Genomic DNA, 17,209 nt, shown 5'->3' on the forward strand with positions numbered 1-17,209 from the left:
AAAAAAGCAGAAAAAGGATACTGCTGCGGAAGGTAGCCGGAGAAATACTGTGCGCGAGAAAAAATTCCGAGCGAACTAAAATAAAGAGCGGCCAGGCGAAATGGAGAACAACGCAACAACAAAAGTGAAAATTTAATGTAATAAAACGAGTGAATGTTTTATGTATCTGTGTAACTAGCTTTGCCGGCTGTTCTCTCCAATGCGCTTCTATTTTGATCTAATGGTTTTGAGTAACTCGTATTAAAAAATTCAAATATAATTTATTTTCCTCCCGATATGATTTGGACGCGTTCGCAGCTGGAAATATATTTCTAGTAAAGTTACAAAAAACTTTTGTGGTTATAATCCAAAATAATTGTGAAAATGTAAACTTTAGGTCGCACGACAATCGTTTACGAAAATACGTTAATATCGAGTTTTTTTTCTATTTGGAAACCAGCAACGCCTCGCTGTATCTGAAAGGAAACGTCATATAAAATTATGTTTCCAGCAATCGAAGATGAATGCGATAAACACTATCCGCATCCGAATTCTTTTCCGTTTCGCTGGGAAATGAATACAAAACAAGTCCGACCATCGCGATAAACCGGTGCGTCGGATGGATCGAGCGTAACATTCTCTGAAAATTTCACGTGCACCGACGAGGTGAGGCGCGCACGGACGAAAGCTCGCGCGCGCGCGCTCGCATATTTTCCCAAATGCGTATCTCTTATTCAAATTGCATGGAAAATTCGGTACGTCCGGCCCGGCAAAATTTATGGACGGGCCGCACTTTGCGGCGTGTCACGGCCGCTGGTCTGCAGCATTCGTAGCTGTAATTGGGATTTATGGGTACGCGTAAGCCTTTATGGTGGCTATGGCATCGCGCGTTTTGGTGTATACATGTATTTGTTGCCGCACGCGTAAATAAAGTGAGCACAGGAAGAGTGAGTGAGGCGGCGTTAATTCGCCAGTCATGATGAACACGTGGGAAAGAGAGAAAGAGCCTATTCACCGCGGGCACTTGATGTTGCTTCAGCGCGAGCTTTCCCACGATCGCCATCCATATCCAAAGCGGCGTGTGCATATCGTGTCGCCGACGGTAATCGATTTATCGAGTATGATTTTTGAACATTTTTTGTCCGCATCGCTCGATAAAATAATTGAATCGGGTTTTAAAAAGACGCAGATTGGTTTCTTTCGGCCGCATAACTGTTGATCGCCAAATAAATCTCAGGATAACGAACAATCCTATTTTCGGAATAAAATATTTTTTCATAAATTCAGGCACATGCGAGAATAATAAAATTATGGCGTATAACTTGTTATTCATCGTGAATAAAAATGAAAAATTATGCGTTGACTGTTACTGGAAATTTTCGCGTGCATAATTGATATTTGTTATGACATGTTACAAAATAATTTATGTATACACGCGATTTTTCGCATTTAAGCAAAACATATAATACTCAAATTCACATAAAAAATTTTTTGAATTGTCAACCCCACAATTTATCTCGAATTCTTCTATATAAACCGAGCGAAATACGGATACGTTCTTATTAAAGAAAGGATGTTTTGTTAAGTCTATACTTACGAGCGACAAATTGAATCCGTGCAGTCGCGAGATCTATTAAACACGGGGTTTTATTCCCAAGTGCATTTTCGGTGGCAGTTGAGGGTAATACGGCGGTGCATACCTATAACCGCGGGTGATAAACTTTCCGCTTATACTAGATTCGAGTTCTACGTGTCGCTACGTACGCTTACGAAGCATCCGCCCGCGCTATTCGTGCGCGCCGCTTACTGTTGGAATACAGCTATGTTTGATTTAGCGCGGAATGTTGCCCACGGCTAGAGCCGCCACCCAAGCCTTCCCAAATTACGTTTACATAAATGACTAACAATTACCAACAAACCGAGGATACAACAAACACACGGGGCGCGGCCTCGCCGGCCTCGCCTGGCCTGGCCTGGTTGTGGCCTAAGTAAAAACTCGTTAATTAATTAACCTCGCCCTTTCTCTCTGCCGGCTTTGTGAGCAAACACAGGGACGGGCGTGGGAGGAACGCCGTAGCTGTAAAGGGAGGTTATAGGGACCCGCTAAACTACCGGGGATGTCCAACCTCGAGAAGCCCCCGGCATGTTGTGGTAACCTGAGCCGACTAGCAGTCCTTCCCCTCCCCTCCTCTTTATACACATCTGGAAGTCGTAGCTGCAATTCTGCCACGGCGAGCCCTACGGCGAATCCTTGCGGAGTATTCCCTGCGTCGCCCTCGACTACCCCTTCGCCCCCTTCTCCACCGACTCTCCCCTTCCTTCCACCCCCACCCCACCCCTCCCCCCTTCACCCGACGTACGCTAAGCCCGCCGGCATGGTCGGCGTATGCATTATGTTCTCTCTAAGCAAAACATACCCAGAAGCGCATAGCCTTAGCTCCGACTTCGCGGTTACTACTGCTTGATCTCACACGGCCGATCTCTCCGCTCTTCCGCTATCTATCTATCCCGCTTCACCCAAACTCTCCTTCTCGACCTCTTTGTCCGTGGTTATGAGAATTATGCTGCGGGCGCTTAAAAGCTTCGTAAACATCGAGCGCGTGCAGCAGAAGGCCATATGCGGGTGAGGTACTGGTACTCGGGAAGCAAGAAGGGGATCAATGGTGGACCCAAAGGCGGGGGGGAACTGACTTCAGCAGAGAACCACCCGGTCTTATACTCGGACTCACGGCACGGCGGATGCCGCGGAATATTCCACAAAGGATACTTTACGTTTGTACCGTTGTGTTCGCTCTGTACCTGACGTTCTTCGATTTCTTGTTTCCCCTCCTTTTATCTAATGGAGACGATAGCAGTTGATTTATACAGCAGTTTCGCCTCGCTCGACGAAATCGCTCGAGGCTTCGACGAGGAAAAAAAAAAGAAAAAAAAAAGAGAGATTGTTATTCGCTTGCTAATTATAAGTCGATATTGGATATTATCAATTCTCGTCTTTATCTTTGAATTCGTCGCTTTAATGAGTTTCTTTGCGCCGCTCGGGACCGAAGCAATCTCACGCGTCAAATTTCGCAATAAGTCTTCGAATCAGCAATTAAAGCAATTCCGACGCAGCGTCTCGCGTTCTGCGGCCGCGTTTAAATACACCACGATGTCTGCTGATTGTAATACACATTATCGTAATTAATACATCCACTTGCGCGGCTAGTCGTTACACTAATCTATGACAAAGGCAGAATTGACGCTGGTGGAAAGTGAAAGTAAGTGAAACGATCTCTGTTTTACCGCGCCGGCTCTGTAAGCATAACAAAGCGGACGACTGCAAGCGAGGATGCGTTGTGGGCAGAGGAAAAGCGAGAGAGAAAGAGTCATCGGTTTGTCGCAAAAACAACGCCGTGACGAGTACGAAGGCACGGTATTCTCTGTGGCGCCGCTACCAGCCCCGCATTTGCGTTGACCCTGGAGGCTTTCGAGAAACGAAGCGCGTAATTACACGCCCAAGGGCGAGCGTCGTTCCGAGCCCTCACCCCTAGCTCACTCCTCGCTTACGTCTGCTCTGCGATCCTTCTCCAGCTTGTCCCAACTCTCTTTTTTCTCTCTTCCTTTCTCCCTCTCTCTCTCTCTCTCTCTCTCTCTCTCTCTCTCTCTCTCTCTTTTATGTTTCTGGTCCTTCGCCTCCTACAGTCACATCTCCATATTTCACCTTGTTGTAAATAAATACTCGACCAGACTGACAGATGGATGCGAACATATGTACACGTTTCTTTGCGAAACGCAAAAACAACAATCTTTGTTAAGAACCAACTCATAATGCGGAGAATACAAGTACCGGGTTTAGCACTTTCCTTGGATTTCTAGAAATTTTTTGCACGCAAATAATAATTAACTCATAATTAAAAAATTTGAATTAAAAAAATTATACGATCCATGATTTGCATCAAGTGAAGCTTTGCGAGATAATTTGTAAACGAGCAATATGTAAAATCTATATCAGACACGTTCGCGTAATGCCAACGGCAACGTACTCTGTCAAATTGAAAGCGCGAAAGATTGATGGCATAAATGTAGTAAACTGAATTATCAATTTTCTTCCTAAAAGGATAATATTCTCACTAGGCAAAAATACCATGAGAGACATATACGAATCGTTCGGATTCGGAAAGCACTTAGTCATTTTATTCCGTTCCGCGCATTTTTGACGTCGATTTTCTTTTCCGTCCCCGGAAAACTCTTCCGTTTTTCCGGGGACCACAAGATGTAGACCGAATACCACTCGACATTTTTGATACTCCGGGCGATTTCGATGCTTTACATTCCAGAACTTATTCCTTCGCCTGGTTTCTTCACATGCTACATATCTTTCGAGCATCTCGCGTATAGCGCCATATCTAAGACGAGAGCTGGCTCAAATAAAAAGATGCGTCTTCGTGCGCATTCAATTCGATCATTCAAAAGAACAGGACGATAAAGAAGTTTCTCATTTGCTTAAAACAATTGTACTCGTAAAATTAACATCATTTCGTTTTGTTTAACAGTAGGAGATTTTATCTAGTTATCCTTCTTTTTCAAAGATTTGTTTATCGCTTTCAATTAATGTCTAAAACAGTTGGAATTAATCGAGTTGCAGGCAGGCCTTAATCCCAATCTTAATCCTGCATAATAGTGGCTTATCTGCGGCCTTCCTCCAACAACACTACAACAGTACATCGGATGTAATACTCGATAAGATGCTTATATACAGATCGGAACAGGTCTCCAGTGTTGCGTCGCGCGTAATATGTTAGGCGTTAGCTGCTTACTTTTATTATCTTCCGTTTATGCCTCAGGAAAATGAAATTTTCTCTGAGATGCTGGCGATTCGTCTTGTGGGATTAAAAAGCCCTTTAATTTCCCTAGCGGGGCCCCGGCGTTTCGCCTCTTCTTCAATAACACGTTCCACCATCCGCTATGCATCCACTTTCGGCCAACTACAAGACGACTCCTTTTATTTTGCCTCTTCTGGCGTTATGTATCGCAAAAAATTTAGATTTAGGACCGCAGACAGTTGCGCACACGAGTTCAAAAAGAAAAATAAAAAACGGAAAAAAAAGAGAGTAGCGGGCTAATGCACGCAGAAATTAAACAGAATTCTAGATGAAGCCTCATCCTGGTGGCGCGCGCTCTGACATGCTAATCACCGAAACACTCAGTTCTTCAGAGGCGTTTTCCTCTTCCTGCCAACGATGCTTATGAAATATGCAAGTACTCCGTCACTGTCCATTTCGTCTGATCGTGAATGTGCACCTTAAGTTACATATCAATAAAAAGTAAATTTCCAGAAACCTCAGTATAAAAATGTAATTGTCTGATGTTGCGCAAAGTTTTATATCAAATTAGCTTAATTAATGTGCACAAAAAAGAGAAAAAACCTCCTTCAATCTTTTTATTAATAATTTTTTTTTAAATTTTTACCAAAATTCGCGAATTTCACATATTCTTTGAACAAAATATTTCCAACGCTATTTCTCGATTGTTTTTTTCCCTTTTCTATGTTTCTCTTTTGTAAATATCAGTTTCAAACTAAACTTGGCGAAATAAAGTGCCATTTTTATTGTAAATATGTGTCTGACATTACGAGTTTTAGTTTTAGTGCCCGACAGCGTGGAAGAAAAACAAAAGTGAAGTTGAAATTTTTACACATATATAGCCATTCTATTACATATCTAACGATGATTAGCAACGAAGTAACCGAGCAAAAGTCGGAACTAACCAAAAGTACCAAACGGCATTCACTGCACTCCCGGGCTGCCCTGTTAATTAATAAAGTACCCGCGTAAACTAACAGTTTTACTGGGGAACTGGCAAACTTAATACAAAAGAAACAGCTTTTGTTTCTGCACGACGGAATAACGAAGTCTCCGACAAAGCCAGACCCAGACACTGGGCAGATTACTCGTTACATACTTAAAACCTCACCAACTAAACGGTCTGAAAAAAGATTGGAATTTTTCCTCACCATTCTCTCACGCGAATCGCCGGCTCTTATGGTCCATCACACTCTTGATATTTCTCCGGGCAAATGCGTGGGAAAAGTTTGCCGACTGAAACCGCTGCGCAATTTTAATTTGCCGCGCAGGTTAACCGACAATAAGTTTACCTATTAAGATATAAAATTTTCGATTGCAATATAACATTTGTGTCATTCAGAATTTCGCCCCGCGAAGATCTATAACTTTAATTAAAAATTCAGCCAACGTTACAGAGCGTTGTAAGGCGCTGCGAAGGTATTACGGTATTAGCGCATTCTCTCTGTCTACTAAATCGGACCGGTGTTCGCAAAGCATTACGGAAGCTGATAAAACGCATTTGTTACGCATTTACAAAGTAACGCCTCTTGCGTAACCGGCAAGATGCATTCTGGAAAAGTAGCCGACTACTTGCCGCGCCAGTCATTTCTCGTTCCATTATGGCTGAAGCTAGGGATGCCTTAGAAGTGGGCGAGCACGTATACTCGCTAAGCGCAGCGCTCGAGCAATGAAGGAAAGGAAGCCACTGAAAAAATAACTTTTTAATTCGGCCTAATGTCCAGACGGTTGGGAGAGGTTGGATTTATGGCACTGACCTCCCACCCCTAGGGTCGAGCGTGTGTTTACGAGAGTTCACCACAAGAATGTTGTCTACTACCCTTTCCTACCCTCCTAAATATTGCCTGCGTGTTACGTGCCGGCGCTATCGCTGCTGTTACTACTAGCTCTGCAGTCGTTGCTGCTGCCGTTGCCGATGCTGCTGTTACCGCTGCCGCCGCCGCTGCTGCTGCCAGCTTGTTTTTCGAGGCGCTTTCATTACGCGTGCCGTAGTTGCATTCGCGATTAAACCGCTGAGTTATGCGCATGTGCATTTTTAGCATGCCGCGCTGTCGTCACTCGGTCATCGCAGCTTCTCTTTTTTGCTTCGTTTTGCGTTTGCATACTATTTGTTTCGCCTCGACCTCACGAAATAGCTGAGCTGCCTCGAAAATTTCGCGCGACGTGCGCAATAAAATCGGTACGTTCAATCCGTGAAGTCCGCACTCCGCCGTTCAGAAATTATTCTGCAGAAATGATGTTTTCCAGTTTATTTGCGAATAGAACGAACGAAACGCAATGACAATTTAAAAATACCAACTCGATATAATGACTGTTTTAAAATTTAATATTGCATCATTAGTAATAAAAATGATGACAATCTCAATATATAATACAGTGCAGTGCGTTAAACGCACGTTTTACACAAATATATTTGCGCAAACTTTAATTGGAATTAATGCAGATTATCGGGCAAAAAATATCAAAGTATTTTTTACGAATTTAATGATAAAATGCTTTTATATAAACTCTATTCGAATTTTTAAAACGATACTTTTGTTGATATTCCATTCCATTGTAGTGCCATTTACAAGCTAGCTACGCATTTGTTTAACATTCACGCAAAATATTTTACAATATGCTCCACGAACGCAATCGTTTGACTTTCCAAAGTGCCTTAGGCGTACTGATAATAACATGTCGAGCGAGACCAGACATAGGACTCTATTATTACTTGTGAAAAGCGTACAATTAAATTATTAAATTGCCATGATACTGTGCGGTTAACACTATGATGTCGAGTGTGGCGCGGGCGAATGCGCACCATTCCGAGGCGGCCAAAAGGGACCTAATTAGTAATTTAACGAGATAACAATAATGTCCACGATAGTCGACAAAACAGCTGCGTCGCAGCGCCAACAATTTTATTGTTTCGAGCTGATCTTTCTACGTTTGTTTACCAAAAACCAGGCAGGTACAGCCAATCCCTGTGTACATGCGATTGTACATTGTCACATTATTCATCCCTCGGGCGTATTTGACCGGCTGTACCCTAATGAACATTCTCCCGTTCACCCTCCTCGCGATCCACGCTCTAACCATCCTTTTTTCCCCCGCCGTACGTCGCACGCACGAGAGCCGAGCGCTCTGAATTATTAACAGGCCGATTTTGAATAAATTATTCAGAAATACCGGAGACCGATTGCCCCGAAGACCCGAAGTCCATATACGATGGCAGCTTGGCTACACCGCGAAGGATCTAGAACGAAAGGTGCTCGCGTGATATGACGGTAATACGGAATACCAATGTACACCGGTGTAAGTGCGATAGGAATTGGCGGTGAGAAATGAGATAGCGCAGAAATGACGATACATAGGGCGCCGTGAGTGCGCTTGCGGAAGAAACAGGAGGATAAAGATGGAGGACGATACCCTCTTGGTTAGAAGAAAGCTATGGGTGTGCCGTAGGGAGAGGATGTGCGGGAGATATCGATAAGGGCAGGATGGCACTCGGTTCCGCGAACGTTGCACGTACGACATGCACCTGCAGCCATAGAATCTTGCGAAGAACTGTCGCCGTTCGCTGAAATATTGTAGAACCGAGCGCGGGAACGACAGAGGGGAATGTAAGCGAGGGATGTTTAGAGTGCGGCGAAAATAAAAAAAAATATAAATGCGTTGAAGTGCAACGCAACGCGATACGTTCCCGAGATGCGTCCGTTGATATCGAGTGAATGCTGAAACCAGAGCGACGCGATTACGGGAGGAAGCTGGCGAGTTTGATAACGGAAATGTTACGTGGAAAAATAGCAAATACCGAGTGGTACGAGTGTGCGATGTTAAAGAAAGTCACGGCTTCTAAAATTATTAACCTTCTTTTCTCACATAAGTGATTCTCGGTATTTTAACGTGATGTTGAAACATTATTGAAAATGAATATGGATTAGCATAGATATAGTAATAGTTGTTTTAATAGCGACGTATAAAAATATAATACGTTATCTTTTCTTTATAATCTCTTATTGCTATGTTTCACGCTACACTTTCGCGATTTTATCGGAAGTGTGTCACTAACTGAGAGATCGCACAGATAATGCTTTTACTTATCTGATTTAAAAACGTCCCTTTTTTTTACCACGACTCCAATTAGCATACAATCCCTCGCGGTGGCAAGAAAAAGGGAGCAGAAGGGAAGAATAACGCATAGATGCCATCTATAAAGGGAGTGCACCCATGTCGACAATATTGCACGTACACCTTCGCAGCTGCTATGCGTTTTCCTCGCGAGCATGTTGGGGCTATTGCTAAAATATTGCGGAACCAAATATAGAAAGAAACGAAAAAACCACAAGCAGGGGACGCTTCGAATGCGGGAAGAAAAATACGCGAGAACGAAGGCGGGCGAACGTGGGTTACCGACGTGGGTTGCGGGACGCGGTAGCGATTGGGGGGTGCACGCGGGATGAATAGGGGCAACGGGTAGCGAGAAGAGGGGAGTCGGGTGAGTTGAGTATACAAGTTTCGAACGACGCGTTCTTATTTTCTAAACAAACATACCAGCAGGGCCCACCCTTCCCTTCAGCGTCGGGTTTATTTCGAGGACTCGTATAAGTGCACGTACGAATAACCGGCGTGAGCGCTCAGGTCGCTACGCGGCCGTGTGTTTGCGTGTTTGTTTGTTGATACAATACGTACAGACACACGGTGCACGGCGCAGAAAACTTTCCGCTATTGGAATTCGAAAGCGGGTGTATCGAATCCAATAATGAATTGTCAACAGATAATGCGAAAGGCGACTTTTCCATTTCGCTTTCCCGCCAGTTGTTTCTCCCCGTTCGAATAATCTTTTTAAAACGCCCGACCGGGATTGCGTTTGATGGACTTTAGTCCGCCGGTTACATTCTGCGGGAACAGCGCTCCGCGGCGAGAATAAAAATACATCGCTCCACTTGCGCGCTGCGCGCGCAATACGCTCCGCGGCTCTCGCACGGCTCATTTTTTTCTCGACAGCCCGGCGTATTAATTTGGATGCGTCCGACATTTTTCCGCGGCATCGCCATATTATGAATATCACGACTAACAGTTTTGTATTCGTCGGCGGAATGGTGCAAAAGAGGCGGCGCTTGCCAAATGTGTGCGGTTGGAAGAGTAGAAGCCCATAATTTATGTGCAGAAAGTTTTTGGCGTATGCGCACGTGTTAATTACTTAGCGCATTTGTTTATTTTGCTTGCGTTAACAATCGGAAGCCTCATATAAAATGTAACAGTAATCAATAACAATCTTTGCAGTAAGTAATTTAATTAATAACGATCAATATTGCGCGTAGCAAATAAATTTTAACGTAAATATATTAAATGGCTGTACAACACAAAGTATATTAAATTAAGCAATTACGATTTATTGTTCCGACATTACTTATATATAATAATAATGATAATTGATGTAATTGAAAACACTTAATAATACTTTGAATAATTTTAATAATAATCTATTATAATAAATCATATAATACACATAATAAAGAATTTAATTAATTAGACACGTGGAACAATGTTCACAATTTCAATATTTTTAAGAGGATTTTCGCTACATCGAAACAAAGATTATTTGTTCGAATAGTAATAAAGGCTTCAAACGTAAACGCATCTTAAACGATAGCCTGAAGCATTTTTTCTTGCACAATTTTGATCTTTGGTTATCGAACTTGGAAGCCAAAATAAATACACATCCATGTACTTCTTCAAGGTATTCAAGGCACTTCAATGGCAATCGATTCAATGAAATTTCTCATCTTTCAAGTGGTTTAGAATTTCGACGGAAGAAACTTATACCAGGTGCTGCAAGCCACTTTCAGCTACTTGTCAAGGTGAAAAGTCACGTTCCAGACGATATTTCAGAGTGCCATCTAATAATGGAAAAGACGTCATATTAAAAGCCAAGTAAATGCATATTCGATCATGTGATACCGCAGCGATGTATTTTCATATGCTGCCTGTCGTAAATATTCTTGCAGAATTTGTAATTCTGGCTTTATGCATTTAGAATGGTGCCGTAATGGAAACAGCATACAAATTTAAATTGTATAAAACTTGAATAATTTTAAAAATATATAATAAGCATAACTTGGTTTCATGACAATCTTAAAACAGGATAATAAAATGCGCTCAACACAAGAATTATAATATTTTGTATTTGAATAATTTATTTTAAAAGTTTAGGTGTATATATAGATATCAATCTTAAATATTCAAACATACTGGGCAAAGCTGTTATTTTTAACGTTTATGATTATTAATATATCAATATGTTGCAGTAACTTCTTATTCATGCACATATAAATCGAACGAGAATTGTAATCTATTCGAACCATTAACTGCGCATTCATATTAACCATTTCTATGTAATTGCGAGCTGATGGCACATTGTCGGAAATGAAAAACGGATCATTAATAACCACCTTTCTAATATGAATAACAATGCAAATACGAGACAATGAGCTCCGGTATAAGCGCCGGCAGAACGGCCCTTCTTCAGTGATATCGACGCGTGGTAGGTAGGGCGCCGCTATTCTGCTCCGCAACGTTCGAATTAGAAAACGGAAGCACGTCGAAGTAACTGCAAGAGTTCTCTCGCGACCGGCTTCAAATTGCATAAGTACGAGCTATAAATAGCACGGCTGTCTCGCAGCGTTCTAAATCAATCGTTCGTCTGGGGAGCAAAGAGGTAGGAAAAAAAAGAAAAAGAAACAATCGAGTCGGCGGTTCTGTCTCTTTCCGCGCGCGTGGGTTCACGGCGAGGGATCGCGCGGCAGCGCGACCCGCGTATAAAAAGTTGCGAGCTGCAACAACCTGTGACACACAATGGCGTGCAAACAGAGAGAGGAAAGTACGCAGAGATCAGGAATAAACTCCACTGCAGCGCCGGCGGGCGCATTGCGCAAAACCCCCTGACTGGCCCACTCTCACCTCCTGACGGTTGCCCGCAGGAGGAGGGGGTGTACTATCGTTGCCCTCTTCTACCCTACCTATGTACCTACACAGCACCCTCCGTTCCCCAGCAGCCTTTCTTCCTTCTACCAACGCAGCATTCCCATGTACGATCTACTTCCTCCCCGCCGCCCCCCGCCGCTTGCCCATTCGGATATGACCCGCGACCGCTCTCTATCTCTCACTGTCACACCTCCTCTAATCCCTTTACCTCTCGCTCCCATTTCCTCCTCTTTTTTTCCCTCCCCGACTTGTCCTTTTTTCGCGCTCTTCATACCTAATTGGGCATTTTGTGCTGCACCGTCCGAGATATTATCGCGGTAATAGCCGCACGAAGCGACGGCGCTACGGAACTCGCACAATGGCGCATTTCGGCGGGCACTATACCTCGCCCCGTCAGCTCGCACCCGCGCCGATCTTCTTTCACCAGTGTTTTTTTTTTTTTTTTTTTTCGTTATCCCGTTCGCTTTACGCCGCGGAGATCAGATCGTTCATTCGTCCGCTGCTCAACGCGTACGCGTCGCCGGTAATCTTGAGTATTCTGTCCACGAAGTCGTTTATTTTCCCTTGGTCTTTTGTATTCCGTGAAATATTAATGGTTTTTTTTTTCAAAGATGTGACTCCAGGAATTAATTAAACAAATTTAATTAATTTTATAGCATGAATAAGTTTGAAATTTGTACAGTATCTGTCGCCAAAATATGGCTATCGGAAACATCGTAAGATAGATTCTCAGTCCAAAATAATCATACGCACAACGATTATATTTAAAAAATTTATAATTAGTGGTCGGAATAATATTCATGTTTTATTTAAAAATATAGAACTCAAAAGTGGGTACTCAAAACAGAAATTTTACAATTCAAATATTCTGTAAATTGCCCTGTTCTTTTAGGTCGACGATATTTTCATACGGTATGTAGTGCCTTCTCACGTTTACTACATTAATATAAATTGCGAGGGTTCCCTCGAGATAGCCCCACTTAGAGTACCAGTATAAAAGGAAAGTTACCATTAAGAAATCAGAGGATTCACCCTCAGAATACATCTCACACGTTTTTCTTATGTTTATAAATTTGCTAGCTTCTTTTCGCAATGATAATTGTAATATTTGAAGGTCTCCTGCAGGAAATTAGATTACATTAGAAAAAGTACTCTTCTTTTATAAAAGTATGATGGAATTAAGGAACGTAGGATCAGCATAATTTAAGAAACATAATGACGCTTCCGAAGCTATTTTCCGTACCGCGCTTTCTATTTCCCACACATACGTTTCTAATCTCAATTAACGTGCAAGATTGTATTTCGGATAAAGGTGACCGCTCCAATAAGCGTTCCAAAGATCACCATTTTCAGCTAATTTCTCCACTATCTTTGGCACGCGATATATGATCGTCTATGCGGGGGCTCTCTCTTGGTGTGTAAGCATTCGTTAGCATAAAGGAACCGCGGCCAGTTCCTGACCCGTATCGCGACATTATCGGCCCTCTGGCGTAGTCGTTAACGTGGTAACTGTAATTGAACTGCTACCGAGAGGAGCCAGTGGCTCTCACCTCCTCGCAATCGTTACCGATTTTCCTTGGAATAGTAATCCTCTCGGCGCGGCGGCCGTTTCACGCCCTGTATAAAATCGCCGTTACCTTCTGAGTGATGTGCGATTGCGTTTAAACTTAATCGAAGGACTAATCTAGGCTTGCGCAAATGTCGCCCAGATAGCACGGTTACGTTTGAATGCCGAAGATAATCCAGCGACTGACGCGTCCATTTTGCGCCGGACATACAGTACATTCAGTAATATCGAATGCCATAATTAAAACGAGGCGATCGCGCCATTAACCGTAACGATAGCTCACGTTACGTCTACCGCATTATTTGATGAAATCAGTTCCGAGCATCATTAATGAAATAATAGGAGGAGTGAAATATTATCCTTTTATCACAATTGCATTACGGGACGAAAGGTGATTGGGATATGGAATTGCCGAATTTACATCGCTACTATTACCGTGGCCGATCTTCGAAAACAGTATTATAATTTTGCATACCTTTGGAAATTTATTTTAATTTCAAATATTTTCTGAATATTCAAAAATAGCATAATATAAGCGGCACGAAGCGTTTCGTTAAGCTAGCGCTTTAGCGAGAGCTACTTTCGGTGTATAAATTATGATCTTATATTAAACTTATCCGTATAAACGGTCAAGTCAAACGTCGCCTTTCATTGAATTACGTTAAATAGTTCTACGTGGTGAACAGCTGATACCGCGTAAAATAAATAATGAAAATGTAAACATAACATAAAACGTCATTTCGCACAGACTGCACGAATTCATTGCACGGCGTTTGCCAGGTAAATATTGACTGCGCAGGCACAGAACTGGAATGTTCACTACGCGGCCGTAGCCAGCTTACTCTCATATTTCAGTTTCAAATGATTCATTTACAAATTTCCCCGTAATTTATACTTTCAATCCTATATTACGCCGCTTGCTGTTTTATATAAAGCATAATATTTCAACATTACTCACTTTGCTCCCAGAATTTTAAAATAAATACGTACTGCTTTATGATGCGAAATAAATTTCCTGGGCCGAATTATGTATTCACAAAAAACTGTATAATGATCCATCGAAGTGATATTTGAAATAACATTAATTACACTTTACAATACCAGTTAATCATAATGAAGAAATTATCAAACATAGCGTTTATTGCGACCGCACGATCCGCCGCCTTTTTGACAAATGTTATGCATTTATTCAAATGCAAAATACACTATTTCCATACATTATACATTTTTAATCAAATTTATCACTAAATTTAGTTCAATTGTAAAACAGCGGGAGGATAATTTATTATTTCTATCGCCGCTATCATTGCGAAAAGCTTATTTCGAGCAAGCATTTGTTCAGTGGCGGATAAATTGTGGTTAGCACTTCCTCCGGTCTGCCTCGTTTGCGAGTTTCAGACACTAATGTAATCTATCGAAGGGAAAGTGGCGAAATAATCTTCCCCCGATGATACTCAATCGACGGCGTTAACGTAAGTAGTTCGGACGGGCACTCGGCCGTAGGGTGCAACATGTCTGCCAGGTAGAGAACGGACACTACGCGTGCTTAATGGGAGAGAGCTTGCGAATAGCTCGAGGAAACTTCGCGAAATATCACTCGGCTGGTCCCTAAACTAACCGACGCAATGGCCGGTATTCCTGTTGGAAGCAGAATAATATCAGCTGTAGGGGTAGCGTAGCAATTTCATTACCGTAACCACTGGGTACCCAGGCATTCGTGTGCAACCGACAATGCTCTGCACGTTTATGAAAGGGACAGCCTATACGCGAGATTACACGACTGCTCAAGTATAGCTAGCCGCGCTGTTGCTAATTCACCCGAAAGCTGGGACTCGGTTGTGGAACGTACAGGCGAGCGAACCGTATCGAAGCAGGCGCAGAACTGCCGACTGAAGCCCTCGCGTCAGGGATACGTTTACGTTCTTCGTACATGGAGCGTGAAGCTGCTTCCCTGCGAAGAAACGCTATCGAGCGCAGCCAGCATGGCGCTTTTGACCATTGCCATTTTTGTTCCTATTCTGCGTCCCGCGCGTATTGTACGAAGGGTATAAAAGAGCTGTTAAGTTTCTCCATGTTGCAACGACAATGTGAGTAATAATTTTTAATTATACAAAATAATAACAAGTTTTGATTATTTTTCTTAATTTTCAAACGATGCAATATCAAATTATTATTATTATTTTACAAAATTTTATTTAAAAAGTTAAGATATTTGCCGGAACTTATCAATTTGCAAAAAAAGAAGAAAAAGATATGAATGGGGAAAGAGTAAATGACCCGATGTTATTGGAAAGATTTTAAATTAACGACAAAGAGAAAAGCAGTGCAAATATTCGTGTAAATAAGTTAAAAATGACGAATAGTAGATATCGCACGAACCATTTACCATAGGAAAGAGACGAATGTTGAAACCGAGGGGTTAGTAGCGAATAGGGAAGCCATAATGAAAGAAAAGTGTACAGCTTTAATTAGGTTCGCCCGGACCGGGAACAAGCCCTGGGTTGACAAACTACCTCCATCCACCGGCGTCCTTCTGCGTCTCTGTTCCGTTAACTCAAGGCAGCGTTGTTTCCCGAGGAAACGTGGGGTGGAGGGCATAGCGTCGTCCCCATCATCTGCTAATAAGACCCCAGCTCTCTTATTTAGCCGGACCTTTCCTAGGAAGGAAAGGCAGTAAATTGCCGGTTCCTCTGTTTCGTTTCCTTGCCCTACCGCTCGCCCGTGAGCAAAACCAGAACCCGGACAAAAGTACGATTTCTACGGGCAGGTACACCGACGTAAGCCGACGTTGTCGGCCTGCGGCAAAAATCGTGGAGTTCGTGTTGGGCTGCGCTCTTTGAAATGCGCCGTATTATCGAGTACATTTTAGATATGCGTGTGGAATTGCGGAGAATGGAGAATATTCGATGTGACATGCATACTTCCCGTGTGTTCAACGATTATTATTATTATTAACGTTAATTACCATAAAGTTATTAAAAACGACTAAAGCGTGGAATCTTTCGGAAAATAAATGCTGCTAGAAGGATCAAAATGAAATTTCGTTTCTCTCTGTTGTTAATTGTACTTTTCGTGTAGTCGCAATCGATGCGACGTTTTCATTAATCAAGCTGTTACTTCACGACGAAAGTAATTCTAACTACGACCCCAGCAAAGTTGGTTGCATAACCAGAGAACGATGCGACGCTTAACTCTTACACCAACACACACACACACACACACACACACACACGCATGTCTCGTGGATACCCCGGATAAACCTAAATTTACTACCTACGGATGATAGGCGAGGGTTGTTACGAGAAACATATGCGGCGCGATGCCGTCACGTCAAACGTTACCGTACAAGTATATGCCAGAGTTCACAGGTGCACACGTGACCGTGTGTGTACATGTATGAGACACACGCGCGGACACACTAACACATCGCGAAGCGGCGGACTATGAAGCAACTTCCGCGGAAACTTCGTACTCGGATAATTGTTATTATCGCGTTACCGGGTTAATTAGAAGCATCAAATGTAAAGGCAGACGAAGTAAATCTTACGAATATCCGTGCACGATTCCTACCTGCCGTCTCATGCATACACCACGGTCGTATGTCCACCCGTGCTTCCCGTCCGTATTCTTCAAAACTGCTATTGTAAAACCACGTTGCACGAATGGGAAAACTTGTATTAGCACGAAATCGTAACTTCGTCGAGACAAACGTTCCGCATGACGCTACGTTTTAGCGAATGGAATCGGCAAGGACGACTCCCGGAGAAGAGGCAGGTCAGTGAGTGAGGAAGAGGGAGTTGCGAACGAAAAGCTCACGAAAGAGAGCAGAAAAACTTGAAATGTTGAACACCGG

The 17,209-nt window shown here is 42.8% G+C and overlaps 1 protein-coding gene across 10 annotated transcripts in view; it reads left to right on the forward strand.

Moving 5' to 3' along the window:
- LOC105676868 (nucleolysin TIAR) overlaps positions 1–17,209 on the forward strand; it is a 395,737-nt gene that overhangs the window by 204,890 nt on the left and 173,638 nt on the right. The gene's annotated exons all lie outside the window — the stretch shown is intronic.

Source organism: Linepithema humile, chromosome 4, assembly GCF_040581485.1.
Source record: "Linepithema humile isolate Giens D197 chromosome 4, Lhum_UNIL_v1.0, whole genome shotgun sequence".
NCBI classification, from domain to species: domain Eukaryota; kingdom Metazoa; phylum Arthropoda; class Insecta; order Hymenoptera; family Formicidae; genus Linepithema; species Linepithema humile.